Below are 19,981 nucleotides of genomic sequence, written 5' to 3'. Positions count from 1 at the left end.
ATAACAGTAGATATATGTCGACCTCCATTTACATTCTTGTCCCAGTGTTATGTGTGGACTGGATTCATTTATTGTTATTTTTATTTGTAGAAATACTACTGTCCTGTAGTTTTCATTTCCACTCCCTCCTCCTTTTCCTCCCCTCCCTTCTATCCCTCCTCTCCCTATTCCTCTCTTTCTCGTTGTCCCCCTTTTTCCTTTCTCTCAGTTGCTTGATGTAAGTTCTAGCCAGGTAACTCTGTGTGTGTGTGTGTGTGTGTGTGTATTATGTGTGTATGCTAATTAGCATGGTTCATCTAAATATGGCAAATAGTCCTTACTGGTCATCTATCACATTGAACTTAACTATTCCCCTGGTGGGAGGCAGTAAGATTGTCTTCAACTTCCCTTAGTGACAATACTGTAATGAACCTCCTTCATTGTAGATTGTGTGACTGACAGATTTCCCTCCAGAAAGTATGCACCAGTTTCCACTCTGGCTAGCTGAACAGGGAGTTCTATATCACCACATCCCTCTCAAAATGTATCATTATTCTGCTTGCTAATCTTTGCCAATCTAATGGAAATAAAGTGCTATTTGTCAATCAAATGGAAATAAAGATTTCTCTGCATACTGATAAGTTTGGTTTCTTCTGTGAATTTCCTGTTTATAACTTAACCCTTTCCTTTTGTTTTTGAAAGAATTCTTTTATCTGTTTCAGATATTAGATCTTTTCACAGTTTACAAATTGCACATGTATCTCTCGATCTGATACTTATTTGCTTACTTTGTTGACAATGATATTAACTGGAAAGACATCTTCACTTTTGATTTAATAAAATTTTATTCTCTGGTTCAGTATTGAAAGTTCTGTCTGAGAAGTTCTTTTCCTTTGTTCGTAAGGATTTTCCTTCACCCTCCTGTCTAAAGTGTATTTCAATTTTGGGTCTTTAATCCCTCTATGATCTCTGTTGTTTGGGGTATTAGGTCTTTTGCTCACTGAGTGACACAGTTTTCCACTGACAGTGACCACAGTAGTCGTTCTTGTCCTCATGGATTTATGCCTTTTCATCAGATACTAAATCCTCACATGTGCTATATCTGTTTCTGAATTAGCTATTCCAGTACATCATTCCACTTCCTATTTTACTTTAATGTGTTTTTGCACCGTAATATATTGTAATACCTAACAAGAAAATTATCTCTCTCTCTCTCTCTCTCTCTCTTTTTTTGCAAAGTTGCTTTAGTGTATTACTTCATTGAATCTTAGTAAAATCTGGCTGGAATTTTCACTGGCATTTTTTTTTTTTTTTTGTACCAGGGATTGAACTCAGAGGTGCCACATTCCCAGTCTTTTAAAATATTTTATTTAGAGACAGGGTCTCGATGAGTTGCTTAGGGCCCTGGGATTATAGGTTATGCCACTACACCTGGCATGAATTTTAAATTATAGATTAGCTTGATGAGAATTGAGGGCTTTGAAAAATTAAGTTGTCCTACCCAATATATGGAATATCATTTCACTTATTCAGACCCTTTTAAGTGTCTTCTCATAGAATCTTAAATTTTCTGCAAAGGGTAATGATTCCTCCCATCCAATTGTCATTTTCTCTCTTTCTGGGAGGTTTTTTTTTTTTTTTTGAGAGCTTGGCATTTCTACTTCTCTTCTCCATATTTCATAGTCCTTCTTTTATATTTTTAGTCCCTTTAACTTTTTCTGATACTTTCTAGGAGAGTTCCTTCAGCTTACCTCCAAGATTATTGATCTACTTATTGAGTGTACCCATCCTACTTAACTTACTGTATTTCAGTTCAATTATAATATTTCTTCAACTCTTATGACTTTATGGTTCATATTACTAATATATCCAATGTCATTAAAAATATTTATTTTACTTACTTTTGAATTCTTATTTTTTCAGGTAATTCTTTTCAGTTTGTTTGTTTTTCCTTATGTTGGAAATATTCCTTGGGTAATTAGTTTTGTAGGTAGTTAGTTAATATTTCCCAAGGACTATCAGCTACCTGTCGCCAAGCAGGGATTGGGAAGGATTCTAGAGTTTAGGAAGCTCACCAATGAATAAATAATTTCAGTGAAGATAAGTGATATGCAAAAAAAAAAAACAAAAACAAAACAAAAAAAAAACATCATGAGTGAAGGTCATTTGGTACTTTGGTATGGTTAGTTGATAAGGAAAGGCCTCTGAAGGGTTATGGGTGATCAAGAAAGAACTGAGAAAGAGCAGTAATGAGAAGATCTGGGAAAAGAGCGTTCCAGGTAGAAACTGTACATATGTCGACACTTTGGGGACAACCAGTTTGGTTATACTTAAAGAACAAAATCTAGGTCACTGGTATAAGACAGAGGGCAGGGTGATATGGGATGAGAACAAAGAGATAGGGAAGGCCCAGATTTCACACAGCTATGCAATGAGGAGTTTGTGTTTTATTCTGGATCAAATTCCATAAATTTCAAAATTAGCAGTGAGGTGATCTCATTTGGTCACCCTGTTCAACATGTATATTATGAAAATTTTAAACATACCATAAAGTTGGAAGAATTTTACTCTTTATATGTTCACCAATAGATTCTACTATTAACATTTTGCCAAACATTTTTTTAATCGCACATCTATTGATTTGTTCATCCCTGTAATCATCCGTTAGTCTTTCATATTATTTTTGGATGTATTTTAAAACAATTTCAGGCCCTAGTATATTTCTCCTAAATAATTCAGTGTATATATCTTTGCCTAGATTCCCCCCCTCACCCCTACTCCAGGACTGGGTTCTTAACCCAGGGCACTTAACCACTGAGATCCCCATCTCTTTTTATTTTTTATTTTGAGGCAGGGTCTCACTAAATTGCTTAGGGTCACACTAAGTTGTTGAGGCTGGCCTCGAACTTGGGGTCCTCCTGCCTCAGCTTCCGGAGTTGCTGGGATCACAGATGTGCACCATCACGTCTGTTGAGTTTTGGCTTCTTTTTATTTTGATGAAAAATTTACATAAAATGAAATGCATAAATTGTTGACTTTTTATATGTATTTTCACAATTCAAACTTGTATCAGAATATAGCCCATTTATCTTCACAAAAGTGAAAATCTTTGTGTCCATTCTCAGTCAATCTCTGTACTCACTGCCGAACAGGCAACTACTATACTAATTTTTTTCTACCATCGACATCAAATTAATGTAGAATATGATGTAGAATTTCACAAAATATATTCATACAGTATGTAGTCTTTTGAGTGAGGTGTTTTTCATTTAACATAATCTTGAAATTCATCCTATTGTTACAAGTATCTGTAATTTGTTTCTTTTGTTTTATTGTGGACTAGTATTTCAGTACATAAATATACCACAGTTTATCTATTCTATTGATGAACATTTAGCCTTTCTGCAGTTTTTGTAATAATGAATAATGTTTTGAAGAGCATTATTGTATAAATCCTTTTGTGAACATATGCCTTCATTTCTCTTGGGTAAATATTTTTTTGGGGGGTTAAATATTTGGGACAGAATTGATGAGTTCTTGAGTAAATTTAGGTTTTATTTTAGGAGAAATTATATCTTTTCCTAGAATGCTCATACCATTCTCATTTGATTTTTAAAAGTGATCATTTTGGGCAGGATTATAAGGGGACAAAAATAAAAGCCAAGAAATCAGGATATTGTTATAACTTAAAGTCAGAACCTACATGTTGGTTTTAGCCAGACTCTAAATTATCTATATAATTTTAATTGCCAGTAAAACTGATACTGATTCAGAGAACATATTTCAGCTGTGTACTTCAGAGGTATGGAAGGAATTTAACACCCTGAATCCTGCATTTCAGAGAAGCGTGTCACACAGAAAGTCACATAGAGAAGACACTCCTGTGAGCCTTCTCCAACTGAGGGCCAAGTGTCCAGGTTGTCTTCTTCTTTTAGTCACAAAACTTATATATCTTGTCCTTTTTATTGTAAAATGAAATATAGATCTACGAAAAACCACACAAAGGAATTGTGTATCTTTTTGATTATTTATAAGTCAAACACTTTTGATTATCACCCAGGCTACCGGTGAGTACAGATAGGTCAGCTATTCTGGAAGCCTCTCCAGGGGATCTGTACCAATGTCATCTGTCCTTCTCTCCAGAAATAACCTTCTTTATGGTTTCATCACTTGAGTGTCCAACATTAGACATTCTAGTTGATTTTGCCTGTGTGAAAAATTGATGTTTTTCATGTCTCTTTTAATCTATGGGTTTATCCTCTATGTCATTTTTTATCTTGCTGTTTATCTGTTGAAGAACCTGGGCCATTTTAATATAAAGTGTCTCACAGTCTAAGATGCTAGATTTTTTTTAATTGGATCCTCATGGTGAAGTTCGGTGTGTTCAGGTTTGATTCCATTGATCCATAATGTCTGGCTGTTGGTCTTTTTCTGATGTTAGAAGACATTGGTTTTCATTGCCTTCATTCATTAGCTCATTGGGGACTGCAAAAGGGTGATGTTCTATTACTTGGTTTCTGATTATTAGCTAAAAAAATTATTTTTATAAAGAAGATGCGTCTTGCTAGGCACAGTGGCACGTGCCTGTAATCCCAGCAACTCAGGAGGCTGAGGCAGGAAGATTGAGAATTCAAAGTCAGACCAGGCAACTAAGAGACACACTGTCTCAAAATAAATAATAAAAAGGTCTGGTGATACAGTTCAGTGTTACAGCACCCCTGGGTTCAATCCCTAGTACCCACTCCCCTCAAAAAAATAAAGATACTTCTTTCACCTCTTTAGTTACTGAGTAATACAATTTATATAGGAAAGGCAAGATAAGTAATTATTTCAGCACTTTATTTCATTTAGGGATGCAATTTTGTTTCTATGACATCCTCTGAGAGTGAGCATTTACACACACACACACACTTTCTTTCTTTCTTTCTTTCTTTCTTTCTTTCTTTCTTTCTTTCTTTCTTTCTTTCTTTCTTTCTTTCTTTCTTTCTTTCTTTCTTTCTTTCTTTCTTTCTTTCTTTCTTTCTTTCTTTCTTTCTTTCTTTCTTTCTTTCTTTCTTTCTTTCTTTCCTTTTCTTTCTGGAGAGGGAGGGCTGTGTGTGATGGCACATGCCTGTAATCCCTGCTGCTTAGGAGGCTGAGGCAGGAGAACTGTAAGTTTGAGGGCAGCCTGGCCAATTTAGTGAGACCCTGTCTTTAGATGGATAGAAAAAGACAGACAGATAGACAGACAGACAGGGAGATGTAGCTCAGTGGTAGAAACCACAGGAGTTCAAATCCAATAAAACCCAATAAAGAGAGGAGGGGTTGAAAAAGTTTTTTAAAAATTCTCTTACTTGGAATTTTGCCAATTGTACTAGTATTCAAAAGAAATAGCTGTTTTGTCAAGATATACTGTGTGTGTGTGTGTGTGTATGTGTGTGTGTGTTTTCTGAAGGAGAAACAAACTGGCACAATAAAATACTTGATAAGTAATTGTTCTTTGGCTAACTAGCACTTCTCATTTTCCATGAAGTAATTTTTCTGTAAACAAGACAAATTACTGCTGTTTTATGTATCTCTATTATGAGATAACACAGTGCATTCAATCACTATCTTTATGGAAGTTTTTGACCTTATATTTAAAAAATTTTATGTAGCCATTTTCCTTGCTTCACAAATTCTTCAGCAATATAATTTTATAGGATAAAGGAAAGTTAGAAATTAGAGAGTTCTCTAATCAAGAGTTAATATGATCTAAAGTTGACCAGACACACTTACATAATCTTACTTTCTTTCATTCAGGAAATAGAGTAATGTCACTTCCAACAAGTAAAACAGAGGTAACACGCTTTGTCAAAACCCTGTCCTTGGGTGGACATGCACTTTGGGATATGGGGTCAGCTCTGATCTGGGCTCAAAGGTTGTGGCTTCTACCCAGGCATGCCACTGCTGCACTTCTTTAAAGGACAAGCATAAGGAATCTTTGCTTACTCTCCTGCATAACAAGGAGACCACCACAAGACAGCCAGACCACTAACATAGTTCTGAAGTGTCTTTCCACATGAGAATTAACTGAATAACAATACATTCGAAAGCTACATCACTTTCCTTGGATTTAATTCACCAACAATATACATGGCTCACTTGTGACTGAGGCGATCACAACATCTTTTATTCCATTCCAGTCGTAATTACTAATGTCTATAACACTCCAGTCACACATCACACTGCACACAATGATTGACGTGTGTGTGTGTGTGTGTGTGTGTGTTATAGAAACACTAAGAAAGGATTAAGGTAGCCACAGGTTTTCAGGATGTTGTGCTAAAACAAAGGCAGAGAGCAAATACAAATGCAAGAGTCATTGTAGGTGGTCAGATAAAGGTTTTAACAAACCAGTTCTATAGAGTGGAGGTGAGGGTCCAGATGGATAACAGTTTCAAAGTCTCAGCGTGAGGTGTCAGCTTGAAGTGATCCATGCATCCTCAAGGGCAGGGAAAGCTAAAGTCCAGGGACAGAGAGTTGGAGGTTCATTGTTGTGACAATTTTCCTGAGCAAGGCTCATGATGAGTGACAAATGATGGAGTCAGCGTGTTGCTATATTCAGATCTGGTAGGCTCCTTCTTTCATGGGTCCTAGGTGAGGGGGTTATATCTAGTGAAATGATAGGCTCTTGCGTCTGGAGTTTCTGATATGATCTGACATGCCCAAGTGTCCATGTGCTCCTGATTTACTTTGAAAAGTTGGTGCAAATAAATTATTCATTTGTGCCTATGGTTGTGCTGGGTAGATGGTGATTGTTTACTTGTACAAACAAGGTGTAGAGGCATTCTCCCTTGGCACTTATATTCAAAATGGAGTGGCTTATGGCAAACTACAGCTTTATAAAGTGGAGTAACTAGGGCTAGGCATCTCCTGCCTTCCACAAGGATCAAGAAAATGGAGTATATTTATCAAGCCTCAGATAGATAAACGATATCCCTAAGCCTAAAAATCTTATCTCCAGGGCTTTTTCAGCTAAAGTCCTCTCTTTTAGATTACTGATGGGATTTGTAGAGATTTAAAATAATTGTTTTTCATGTCTTTTGCAATAATAATAAAGGGGTATTAGGGAATCTGTGATGGTGCCTAGCCCAGTTTCTAACTTCATTCCTGAAACATCTCTTATTCTCTTGGTCATTAGACATCTAGTAGCTACTTGCATAATTACTAGCATTTCAGGTAAGGGAGTTATACAAAATATTTTTCAAATTCCTCCTTAATCCTTATCTTGAAAAAAAAACTAGGTATATTCTTAGCCATCTTAGGAAGCACTTTCTGTAAATAATCTGACTTATGTATCAAGGTTCAACATTAAAATTCTTTGTCATTTTAGAGCCATTCTTTTCCTTATTGTTGGGTTTGTTGCAATTATCTGTTTATTTCCTAAGTTATGTCCAGTACCTAATGGAATTCATATAGAAACATGTGAAATGAAAAAGGCACAAGTGACATTTAATCTAGAAAAAGAATTAGTGTTGCATTGTGAACTTGGAGCCCCTGTAGACTACTGATTAGGAGTTGAGCTGATCTTAGCAGTTTCTAATGCTTGAATTTTGAAGCCATCAAATTATTTATTGCTGGAGCTGCCATTGGTAACTAGGTTGATTGATCTAACTAAACAGCAATCAATCGGAGTTACTTGAGCTACTCCACGCTACCTGAGAAGATAAAATGTTAAATAAATTGTGTTGTGTTGCCATCCTTGAGGAATGAACTTGAAAATAGTGCAATTCAAAGTGTGGGCCACGGACCTGTGCCAGCCCACAAACTGTTTCTTTGCCCATAATTAAATAATATGTAATTGAGAAGAAACTTTTAGGAAAGATTATCATAATTGAACAGAACAGTTTTAAGTGTGTTCATTTCATTCTGCTAGAGATTTATTTTTATTGCAGTTTTTAAAAGCATTGGTCTGAGAATGACAGGAAATTAAAAAACACATCGCTCTACACCACTGAAAGTTTGAGAAGCACTGGTTATAGACATAAGTCAGATGTGTTCATAAATAAATCCAGGTAATCAGATTAGAAGGTTCCATTAAGAGCCATAAGTACTTAACTGATCACTAGGTTCCTTGACATCAGAATTACCCTTTGATTTAAATGTTTTCTTACTTAATATCATGAAAAGTGCTTTGGTTTTCTCTTCATATTTTTAATTGAGATATAATTCACATATCATAAAACCTAAGTGCATTTTTATTTACTTTTCTTGTGCTTTCTTCCTTGACCTCTGAGATATATATAAGTGTGATATTTAATTTTGAAATAGTTGACATGTAGGGCTGCGGTTCTATATATGTTAAGGTGATTGATTTCTAATGAAATAAATCATGCAGGAAACAATCTTCCTGATTTCAATTTTTTTTTAAAAAATAATGGAAATGCTTTTTATATTGATTGTATTGGTTACATACATGTTAAAAATGATCAAATTGAATACTTCAAATATGTACATTTTATTGTACTTCAATTTTACCTCAATAAAGGTATGGAAAAAAAATAAAACCTAAGTTCAGTTGGATAGGAGAAATAACTTCTAGTATTCTAAAACATAGTAAAATAACCATGGTTGACAACAATTAGTTGTATATCTCAAAATAGCAAGTAGAGAAGAGTTTGAATGTTCCCCAAACAAAAAAATGATAAATGTTTGAGGTCATGGATTTATCAATTCCTCTGATCTGATCACATATTATATATATGTATTAAAATGTCACCCTGAACCCTGTAAATAGGTACAATTATTATGTGTCGATTAAAAAATATAAAACAATAACTATTAATTAACTTTTAAGTTAGAAAATGGAATTTGACAGAAAAATGAGAAATTATACCCCATCTGATTCAAATGTATGATATGTCAAGATCATTGTACTGTCATGTGTAACTAATTAAAACAAATTTTTAAAAAAAGAAAATGGAATTTGATCAAAAATAAAAAATAAATGGAATGGATTTTCTTTCTATTATTGGCCAATCTTTCAACTATAAGATCAGAGTGATTGTGTAACTTTATGCTTTGAATACAAACCTTGCTGGCTCAAACACTCATGGTGTATTTGGAAACTGACATGCTTTTTTTCCTTCTTTCCTCTTCTCCCTGGTCCCCTCCCCAACCATGGGAGAAGCAAGATTAACATTCTTCCAGTCCTAAGCCAAGTTATCTGCCCTTCTGCTCACTGTCCACAAGAGTAAAGAAAAACTGCAGACCTGGAAACTGAAACAACAGCTCTTTCAGATATAAGTTAACCATTAATTAGATCTACTGATAATGATACCTTGAAAACAACCTTTTTATCCCCCTTTTTAAAGCCCTCTGTTGCCCCAGCAGTTAAAATGGCAGCCTCTGTGATGTGAGTCCATCACCATTCTCCTTTACTAGCAAAGCCATAAAACCTTTTTTTTTTTTTTTTTTTTTGGTACCAGGCATTGAACCCAGAGGTGTCCATCCACTGAGCTACATCCCTAGCCATCCCTCTTTAAAAAATTTTTTAAAAATTTTGATTCAGGGTTTCCCTAAGTTGCTTAGAGCCTTGCCTCAGCCTCTGGAGTCTCTGGGATTATAGGCATGTGCCATGGGCCCAGTTCTTTTTCCTTTTTCTGAAAACTTTGTCCCAGTTATTGGATCTGTATAGGGACAAGGACCAAACTTTTGGTGTCAATCACCATCACATGGAATAGGATGTCAATTAAAAATTAAAAATATAAAAAGAATTAATTTATTTCATAAATATAGAAAATACAATTGGATGAAAAATAAAAAATAGATTGGCATTTCTTCAAATTACTGGCCTATTTTTCAATTATTAGATCTGAGTGATTTTAGCATCCTGGGTAATCCCGGGGAAAATCCATAATTGAAACAGTTTATTGAGGATCTTTATTGTTAGTACTGAGGGTGGCATGAGAAACTGAACAAGTATTTCCTTGTAAAGAGCTTACAATCTCCTTGAATGGGCATTATAAAAAATATGGAAAATAAAATAAGAGTATATGAGGACACCAACAATTATGATCCATAGAAGGTTTAAAAATAATAAGATTTAGGGATTCTCAAGAAAGAGGAAGGCAGATGGTTAATAGATGTGTTTCCTGGGGTGGGATATGGCACAGAGGTGTAGAAAGTGCACTGGGCCTGGATTCAGACCTCTGCTGGGATACCAAGGTCATGGGGTCCAAGAGGCTCTTTCAGATAGAAGGATGGGAAGGGGAGGATGTGATCACAGTCTGACACAGAAAATGGAAGAGGGCCTGGAGGCTAACTGGTCACTGTAGGAGCTGAGGGTGACAAAGTAGACAGATGGGCCAGATGGTGGAGAGCCAGGCTGAGGAAGTCAGGATTTCTCTTGCAAAGGTTTGAGAGTTAAGGAAATAGTGGAAAGCACACTATAAATACTGTAAATGCTACAATTATGTGGACTCTGATTATTGCAGAACTTTATAATGAAAATGAAGATTCTAACCTGAGCTGAGAATGGAAATGTAGGGCTAGATATTAGGAAAATTACATAAGAGAAATCAAAAGCATTTAGCAACTTGATCTAGGGGCCATGGGCAGGTAACTCTCAAACTTTTTGATGATCATCATTATAAGAAATGCATTTATTGGTCAACAAATATATGAAAAAATGTTCAACATCTCTAGCAATTATATAAATGCAAATTAAAATTACACTGAGATTTTACCTAACTCCAATCAGAATGGCAATTATCAAGAATACACGTAACAATAAATGTTGGCAAGGATGTAGGGGAAAAGGTATACTCATATATTGCTGGTGGGACTGTAAATTGGTGCAACCACTATGGAAAGCTGTATGGAGATTCCTCAGAAAACTTGGAATGGAACCAACATTTGACCCAGTTATACCATTCCTCAGCATATACCCAAAGGACTTAAAATCAGCCTACTACAGTAATGCAGCCACATCAATGTTTATAGCAGTTCAATTCACAATAGCTAAGCTATAGGAGTCAACTTAGGTGCCCTTCAATAGATGAATGAATAAATAAACTGTGGTATATATATACACAATGGAGTATTGTTCAACTGTAAAGTATGACTTTATGACATTTGCAATTAAATGGATGGACCTGAAGATTATCCTTTAAGCAAAATAAGCCAGTCCCAAAAAGCCAAAGTCAAATGTTTTTGCTGATAATGTGGAAGCTAACCTACAATAAGGGGGTGGTGAGTAGATGAATAGATATTCAGTAGATGAGACAAAGGGGAATGAATGGAAGGGAGTAGGGATAGGAAAAGGAAAGAGTGAAATGAGTCTGAAATAATTTTCCTATGTACTTACATGAATACACTATAATGAATCCTACCACCATGTACATTGATAGGAATGGGGTTGTAAGTAGAATAAAGTATATTTCATGCTTGTAAAGTTATGTCAAAATGAATTCTATTGTAATGCATAACGCAAAAGAACCAGTAAAAAAGAAATGCATTTATTTATCTTGTATATTAATATATATACCTATGTGGTTAAAGGGAAAACAAATGAAAATTTGAAGAAAGAATGTTTAGTTTTATTTTAAGTGGTCTACCTTGATATATTTGTTTCTTTCAATTTTATTTTATTAAAAACTAAATCGATGTTAATTAACCAAAGTGATTTTATGACCTATTAAGTGAGTTGCTACCCACAACTTGAGTACAATGCCTTAGAGGTATAATTTAAAAGACATTACAAAGTTATTCTTCTCCAAGACCCTTTACTGATATTGCCTTGGAAATTGAAATTTCTGTGCTCTGCTAAAGCAAATGACTTGGGAAGAAGATAAACTTGGCAACCTTTTACTTTAGAGTGAGTGATTTATTATATTTTTGGAAAGCAACTTGTGTTATAGAGGACAATGGGAAAAAATGTGGCAGAATAAAACGAGTGCCTGCCAGGGGCCACAGGGAAGATGTGTGAAGGAGAAATATGCCTTTTACCATATTACCTAGGGGATGCTCAATAAGTTGAAAACAAAATTAGTATTTACTGCCAAGATAAGACCTCAGCAGTCCATGCTCTGACGGAGGAAGAAAGACACCAGGGGGGAAGGTCAAACCTGGTGGGCAAGCTGGACTATGCTGCAACATTTCTTGACTGTGGAGAAGGTACTGACTAGTGCATCTGGGAAATGCAGGACAGAAAGGGAGTGGATTGGAATTGCCAGGAGTGGGAAAGGATGGAGAAGATAGCACTCGACTCTTAAGTGAGAGGCATCAATGGGCCATGATGAAAGTGACTCTGGTTCTCAGATTGGCAAACTCTTTGTTCTAAGTCCTTTGTCTTTTTATGCCAAGACTCAATTTGAGTAGCCTGTTGAAGTAAACCAATGTATGGAAAATTAGGAAGACCAGTTCCAAAGGTGTGAATGGTATTGAACAGGAGAGCTGAGAATTTAGTCTTCTCCAAGTGGCTCTACAGACTGGGGTAGGGAGAGGAATCATTTTGGTAAGGGTGGTGAGGGCACATGCCTGTCTTTGCATGTGGAGAAGGACACTTGCTGGTTTGTTGTGATGGTCCCAGATTGTTCTCATCCACAACCTCACTTTTGTTGTGTTGTCCTGTGGTTTGCATCTCTCTGATTGTCTGGCCTGAGAGGCTTCCGGAACAGCCCTGCAGGGTTATTTTTCACCAGGCCATTTTGTTGGTATGCAGAATACAGCAATTTCATTTTCAGCTCTGAGGTGTCAATTTAGCACCAAAGGCAGTCAGTGACTGAAGTGAATAACTTAAATAGAGCACAATGGGTACATTGAATTGGACCTAGCTCTGATCTCTGTTATCAGTTTTTTTCCCATATTTTTTATTGGTACATTATATTTGTACATAATGGTGGGGTTTATTGTTACATACTCACACATGCATATATATATTATCAGTTTTATGAATTACCTTTCTCTTGAAAGACCATACACCCTTCGAAGAAAGGTCAGTTTTCTCTTATTCAGTAAACAGAAGTATTTCACTTAAATATTTTCAACTAGATCTTCAAAATTTATACTGAAAACTTTCCTGTTAATGAGGAGTAAATTCAGTGGGACCGGAATTAACCAGATAGTTCACCCATTTTTCTCTTCCTCAATTTAGAGAAGGAGCCAGATAACGGGATGTGGCCGTGATGCTTTCTTCTCAGAATAACAGCTGCTCAAAGTTTGAGGAGAAGCCCAAGGCACTGCTTGAAGTCTGTATGAACTTCTAATCACTGGCAAGAGTTTGAGAGGAAGCATAAGGACCTGTCCTTCCCTGCCTCACTTTCAAATCTTACTTTATCCCAGAAGTCTCCGCTTGCTCTACGCTGTGGATGGAAGAATCAGGAATCCCTCAATGTTGAGTGCCAAGGACACCTGCTCTTTCTGGTAATCTTGTAAAATAACCTACAACCACCAGATGGGTCTGAACCCTGGCCCTCAATACAGATGTCCCTCATTTTCTGTTTCCTCTCAGAGGTAGAGATGAATACTATTTAATCCAAACCTGACGCTACTGTGGGCCTGGGAGAGGAAGCAGTAGACCACAGTGCCAGATCTGGAAGTTCTGAGTCTCTTCTCATGGAAGAGTGGTGAGTACGTATTGGGATTTTGGGTGAGTAATAATAGCTATCTTCTCTGGCAGCACTCCCTCATCCCTTCATTGATTCTGCAGTGAACCATATCCTGAAGGTCTCATCTGTTCTGTGAACATACACTCCTAGTTTCACCTCATGGGAACAGGTAGGAGACTTTTTAGCAAATAAACCTGTCAAATGCACTTGGAAAACTAACTCACTGTCTGCACTAAGTTAGCATTGGTGCATTTCATATGACCTCATGATCATGATGAATGACAACGAATAATATAAAACATGTGACTAGACAGACAGGTTGGCTAGTACAGCAGAGCCTCCTCTGTCCTGGACTTTGATGGGGAAAATTCTGGGCCACAATGTATTAGGGATTCTTAGCTTGTGTGGTTACAGGTGTCAGATCCTAAGGGCATGTGAAATGAGAAAACTCACAAGATGGAAAGAGTGTTTTAGAAGGCCAAGTTTATCATATTTATTTATTTATTTAATTAATTTTTTGAGAGAGAGAGAGAGACAGAGAGAGAGATAATTTTTTTAATATATTTTTTTAAGTTTTCGGTGGACACAACATCTTTGTTTGTATGTGGTGCTGAGGATCGAACCCAGGCCGCACGCATGCCAGGCGAGCGCGCTACCGCTTGAGCCACATCCCCAGCCTCAAGTTTATCATATTTAAAGGAATTTTCTTTATTGAAGAAAAACTAAGTTCTGTCTCTGGAATATTGTAGTGAGAGGGTATTTGTGTGTGTGTATGTGTATACTTGTAAGTGCATATGTGTTTGCTTACTGTGCTCACTTAGTCAAGAACAAGTAGAAAAGTTTGTCTTCTGTCTTCAATTCTTTATGGGAAATGTCCATATTTCTGAAGTGGGAACCATTGTTTTGTACAGCATTTTGACTCATATCACTAGAAGGTCAAAACGATAGATCTCATCTTAGTCTATTTGTTAAAAAACTGCATTTAAAAATTAATACATTTTATTTTAAAGAAGTTTTAGGTTGGACCACCCCCCCAAAATGGGTGGAAAGTAGAGAGAATTTCCATAAATTTACTTATACAACTTGCCCAAACTTTCCCCTATTATTAAAATTTGCAGTGTGACACAATTGCTTCAATTGATGAGCCAATATTGATACATTATTAAGAACTAAAGTGGATGGTTTAAATTAGGGTTCACTCTGTTGTTCTTAGGGTCTTGATAGTATAATGACAGATACCACCCACTACAATGTCACATGGAGTAATCTCACTGTTCTAAAATCTGCTTTGTTCCTCCCTCCCTCCTGCCCTCCCCTTGGCCCTTTGGCCCCCTTGGTCTCCCAATTTTTTCTGGTGTCAGGGTTTTGCCTCTCCTATAATGTCATAGAGCAGTTAGAATCAGATAGTGAATAGCATTTTCAGACTCGAATCTTGCATTTGTGGATGTGTATCTAAGGTTCTTCCATGCCTGCTAGTGACTTGATAACTCACTGATTTTAATCCCTGAATAATATACCATGGTATGGCCATATCACAGTTTGTTTTTCCATTCATCTATGAAAGGACATCTTGGTTTGGCAATTATAAATAAAGCTGAATCTTAGCCTATTTTTTTTTTTTTACATTTAAGAATACATAATATAGCATCTGTCTGCTACTGTTTTAGTCAGCTTTTTCACTGCTGTGACTTAAAAGACCTGACAAAAACAATTTTAGAGGAGGAAAAGGTTATTCAGGAGCACATGGTTTCAGAGGTCTTAGTCCATAGGAGGCCGACTTCATTCCTCAGGGCTCAAGCTGAGGCTGAACATCATGGTGGAAGAGTGTGGCAGAGGGAAGTGGCTCACATGATGATCAGAAAGCAAAGAGAGAGAGACTCCACTTGCCAAACACAAAATATATACCCCAAAGGCACGTCACCAGTGACTTACCTCCTCCACCCACACTCTACCTGCTTTAGTCTCCACCAGTTAATACCATCAGGGAATTGAATCACTGATTGGGTTAAGGCTCTCCTAACCCAATCATGTCTCCTCTAAACCTTCTTGCATTGTCTCACCATGAGCTTTTAGGAGACACCTCATATCCAAACTATAACAGCTACTAGTAGTGTATCCATTATGAAATTTTAAAAAGCTTAGGAAATACAAGACACAAAATAAATATTATTGGCAATCTTATTCCAAAGATAACATCAGGAACTATTAGTATATATCTGTACTCTTTTTTCCCCAAATTCATATCTATCCCTGGAAACTATAATAACTATGTCTGTGTGCTTCTATTATTTTTTTTACAAACTTCAGTATCATACTATATATATAGTTTTTTATCCTAGTTTTTCCCCATTTAACATTATACGTACCTATTTCCACATATTTAAATATTTTTAATAACCACAGAGTGAATCATTGTGTAACTGTTTTGAAAATGAGTTGTGCATGTTATTTCGTTCTACTCCTACTATGAACTCCAGGAAGGCAAAGATTTTAGTATGTTTTGTTTATTAATAATCCCTTAGTATACATAAGGGAATCTGGCAGACACTCCAAAAATGGTTGTTAAGTAAAAGAATTTTATTATATTTATGAAATTTGTATAATTTCATTAGCTACTTTTTAGAATCAAACCAAAACTTGCTTATGATGAAAGTTATTGCCTGCTAACTAGAGGATCCAAATAACTATGTACTCTTAGACACACATTTAAGTGACTGATTACTATATTGGCTTTCTCATACAGTATGTGATGACATATCTCTACCAACCTATCCTTACAAGGCATGTGCTGTGGTTTGAATATAGTGGAGTATTTCTACCAAGGGCTATGTATTGGAAGCTTGGACTTCAGGGTGTCAATGTGAGAGGAGGTAAAACATCTAAGGACTCCAATTCTGGGAAGTAATTAGGTCATTTGAGGCACTTCCCCTGGAAGGGTGATGTAGTTCTTGCGGGACTCCAAGTAATCCCTGCAAGAGTTACTAAATAAGTCAGATAAACTTATTTTCTTTATAAAGTACCCAGCCTCAAGTATGTTATTATAGTAACAAAAAATGGATTATACAGTGGCAAACAGTGTTTTTCAGTAATGGTACACTGTTGCTAGGATGCTATGTGAGTTCAGTATGCTCGTGAGCCAAGAAATACTATCTGGCTTAGATTGAAAACAACTCCAAGTTGGTGGCAGCAATGCCCTATTGGTAGGATCCCAGCTAAAACATAATTTCCTGGCAATCTTATGAGAATCATTCACAGAAAACAGCTTGCCCTCCGTGTATTTCCTGTAAATGTCCTAGGAAACCAACCTCTTGATTTTAGCAGAACTGAAGTTCCCATAAATCCATTCAAGTGCTGGCATTTGTTTATATCTCTCAAAGTAGAAAGGTGAGGAGTGGTAGTGATAAAGAAAAAAAAAATGCTGTTTAGGTAGGTGATAGGTGGGAAGGGAAACTCACCAGGAAATTTTAGTGAGAATTTCAGATTTAGTGAAGGTCAGGGTAGCAGGAAGACTCAAAAACCTTCGACCAGCATGGTGGTGCATGCCTATAATCCCAGCTACTCAAAAGGCTGAGGCAGGAGGATGACAAGTTTAAGATTAGCCTCAGCAGCTTAACAAGGCCCTACTCAACTTAGGGAGACCCTGTCTCACAATAACAAATAAAAAGGGTTGGGGATGTAACTTGGTGCTAAAACACCTCTGGATTCAAAAGGAGCCTTCAGATTTTAGAGTGAGGACCTGGCGTGGAAATAGGCAGAGGATAAAAGGCATTGTCAGAGTGAGAAGTCACCAAGTCACAGTCGTAAAACAGATTTTACTTCTCAGCTTTTTTGGTGCTAGTCCTGTTTACGCCCAATTGTTCCAGGGGTAAGGTCACAAATTAAAGCAATCTCACTAAAAAGTCATTTAAAGTATTCATTAATTTATGGAGTTGACTTAATTTTTCCTATTTGAAAATGTCTGTTTTGTATTATAAACTTGAAAGATTACACTCTAAGTAACAAATTTTTAAAAATCTGAGTAGGTGTGTATCCATGGTGATGGTGGTAATAGTAGCAAAGATTCATTTCCAAAGATGACATTTTTGTCCTAGATTTTTATAGAGTTTCTATTTATTAAAGTTTCTTCTGTTTTGCTTTAACTCTTTCTGTATGATCTGAAAACTTGCTTGCCAGTTTTTTTATTGTTAAACATATTTAGTAGCATTATTTAATAATTTTTCTTTTACTCATTAATTTATTATCATACCAATATTTATGGAATACTCATATGAAATATATATCTAAGATATATGAAATACTATGTATGTATATGTATAGATATGTATATGTGTATATAAATGTGTGTAATAATATATACTTATATCTATTTAAGATATCTGAAGTTTTGTAAATATAATAGGAGGAAAAACCTTAATATTTATCAAGTGGATCACACACACACACATAAAAACAAATAAGTAAAATCCAGCATAATATGTATTAAGAAGATATAAGAGGAACACCTAATCAAAAGTTAACATTGGAGAAGGTTTTCAAGAGGCAGTGACATTTAAACTAGAAAGAGAAGAAGTGGTGATGAGAGAGCAGAGGAGCATTTCAAGAAAAGGCAGCAACATGTGAAAAGGCCCTGGGTTTAGAGGCTGCATAGTGGGTCAGGGACCTGAAAATAACTCAACATGACCTAGTATTGCAAATAAGAAGTGGCAAAGATAAGCCATGGAGACTCAGGTGGTAAGATTAGGTTTTAACTAGGAAAGATCTTGAAAATAATCCTAAGGCCATTATACAAAAGATAATGGGGAATAATTGAAGGTTTTTATGAGTGAGTAAGTAAGATCAGACAGTCCATTTAGAAAGAACACATTGATTTCTCTGTGGAGAACAAATTGGTAAGGGGCAGTTCGAAAGGCAGGGAGACTGGGCTTGAAGATAGTAGATGATCCAGGTAAGAGCTGACTGTGGCCAAGTCTGTGATGAAGACAGAACACTTGAAGAGAGTAGACCAATTTGAAAGCCACAGTAGAACTACCAGTATCTGATAATGGATGGCCAGTGAAAATAGAGAAGAAAGATAAAAGAACACCATTGACAGGATTCGTGTAGGTTCCCCTTAAAAGAGTGAGTCAGCCAAGAACTGGGCTGTAGAAGATGATCTCAGGAAGTAAGAGTGAGGTAATGGGGAGAGTGAGTCAGGGAAGTGAGAAAGTTCATAAAGGATGTATTACAAAACATTTATTGCCACAAAGTACTAGGGCAGGATCTTTGGTGGGGATCCCCTGAGAAGCCATGTTAAAAGCTCTTTAGAACTGTCAGACTGGGCCTTTATTCCCTGTTCTTGTTTCTCTTTGGTTTAGGATTCCCTCCAGGCACATCAGCTCCTTTAAACTGGGGAATGGCTAAGCAAGTTCTTGAAGAAACCTTGGAGAAACCCCGGGACAGAAAATTTGAGACCTTCTTAAAGTGAAACTGGAGTGGGCACATGTAGGATCCACTAAAATGATCAGGTTTCTGGCTCAGGTCATAGGATGAGCCAGCATATGTTGAAATCTTGGAATGTTTTTGAGGTATCCAGTTGGTGAGGTCCAGTACGTAGTAAAATCTGGCATTCAGAGCTGACATAACAGGAATGAGTTAAGGAGCTATGGCATAATCATAGCTAGTGTATTCGTTTGCTAGGACTACTTTAATAGTATCACTGGCTGGGTGTCTTAAGCAACAGAAATTTCTTGTCTAACAATTCTGGAGGCTATAAACAAGATGATTTCGGATCAGGTCTTTCTGCTTCTCCTGAAAGGGTCATCTTCTTGTGTCTTTGCATGGTCTTTCCTCTGTGTCTGTGTACCAATCCCCTCCTCTTATAAGGACACAAGTCATATTGTATTAGTGCCTACTCAAAAAATCTAATTTTACCTTAATTACATTTTAAAGGCTATATCTCCAAATGCAATCACATTCTGAGGACTCAGGGTAAGAACTTCAGCATATGAATTTGAGGGTCAGGGATATAACAGAGCCCAAATAGGTAATAATTGACATGAAGGAATTAGATCAGGGTGGTCAAGAAGCCTGTGTACAATCAGGGAAAAAGGATGAAAAACAGAGCTTGAAGGGACTCAAACCTTTAATAGGACTATTATTTAACTGATCAGAAATGTAAAAAAAAAAAAAAAAAAAAGTAGAACTAGGAAAATGTAGCTTTGTAAAGACAAGGTCAGGGCTGTTTCAAGAGGAATGGAGTTGGGAGTGGGGTGGGAAGTAGCTCAGGTAGAGCACTTGTCTTGCACCTGTGAGGCCCTTAGTTCAATCCCCAGCAAGGACAAATGGTCAGCCAGGGTCAAATTCTGCCAAGAGACCTAGTAGAGGAGACAACCCGGAGATTGATCTTTGAAAAGAAGGTAGACACTTTGGCTGAGAGGCAGAAACTAGGACAG

General features: G+C 36.6%; 1 long non-coding RNA gene across 1 annotated transcript in view; it reads left to right on the top strand.

Annotated features, from left to right (window-relative positions):
• LOC125619795 overlaps positions 1-19,754 on the top strand; it is an 89,813-nt gene extending 70,059 nt beyond the window's left edge. Inside the window, exons 2-4 of the long non-coding RNA XR_007351388.1 lie at positions 13,097-13,365; positions 13,454-13,568; positions 18,905-19,754. This is a non-coding gene — a long non-coding RNA (uncharacterized LOC125619795). The remainder of the gene's footprint in view (positions 1-13,096; positions 13,366-13,453; positions 13,569-18,904) is intronic.
• Positions 19,755-19,981: the final 227 nt, after the last annotated feature.

This window comes from Marmota marmota, unplaced genomic scaffold (assembly GCF_001458135.2).
Source record: "Marmota marmota marmota unplaced genomic scaffold, marMar, whole genome shotgun sequence".
NCBI classification, from domain to species: Eukaryota; Metazoa; Chordata; class Mammalia; order Rodentia; family Sciuridae; genus Marmota; species Marmota marmota.
This window is presented reverse-complemented; position numbering and strand designations above follow the sequence as displayed.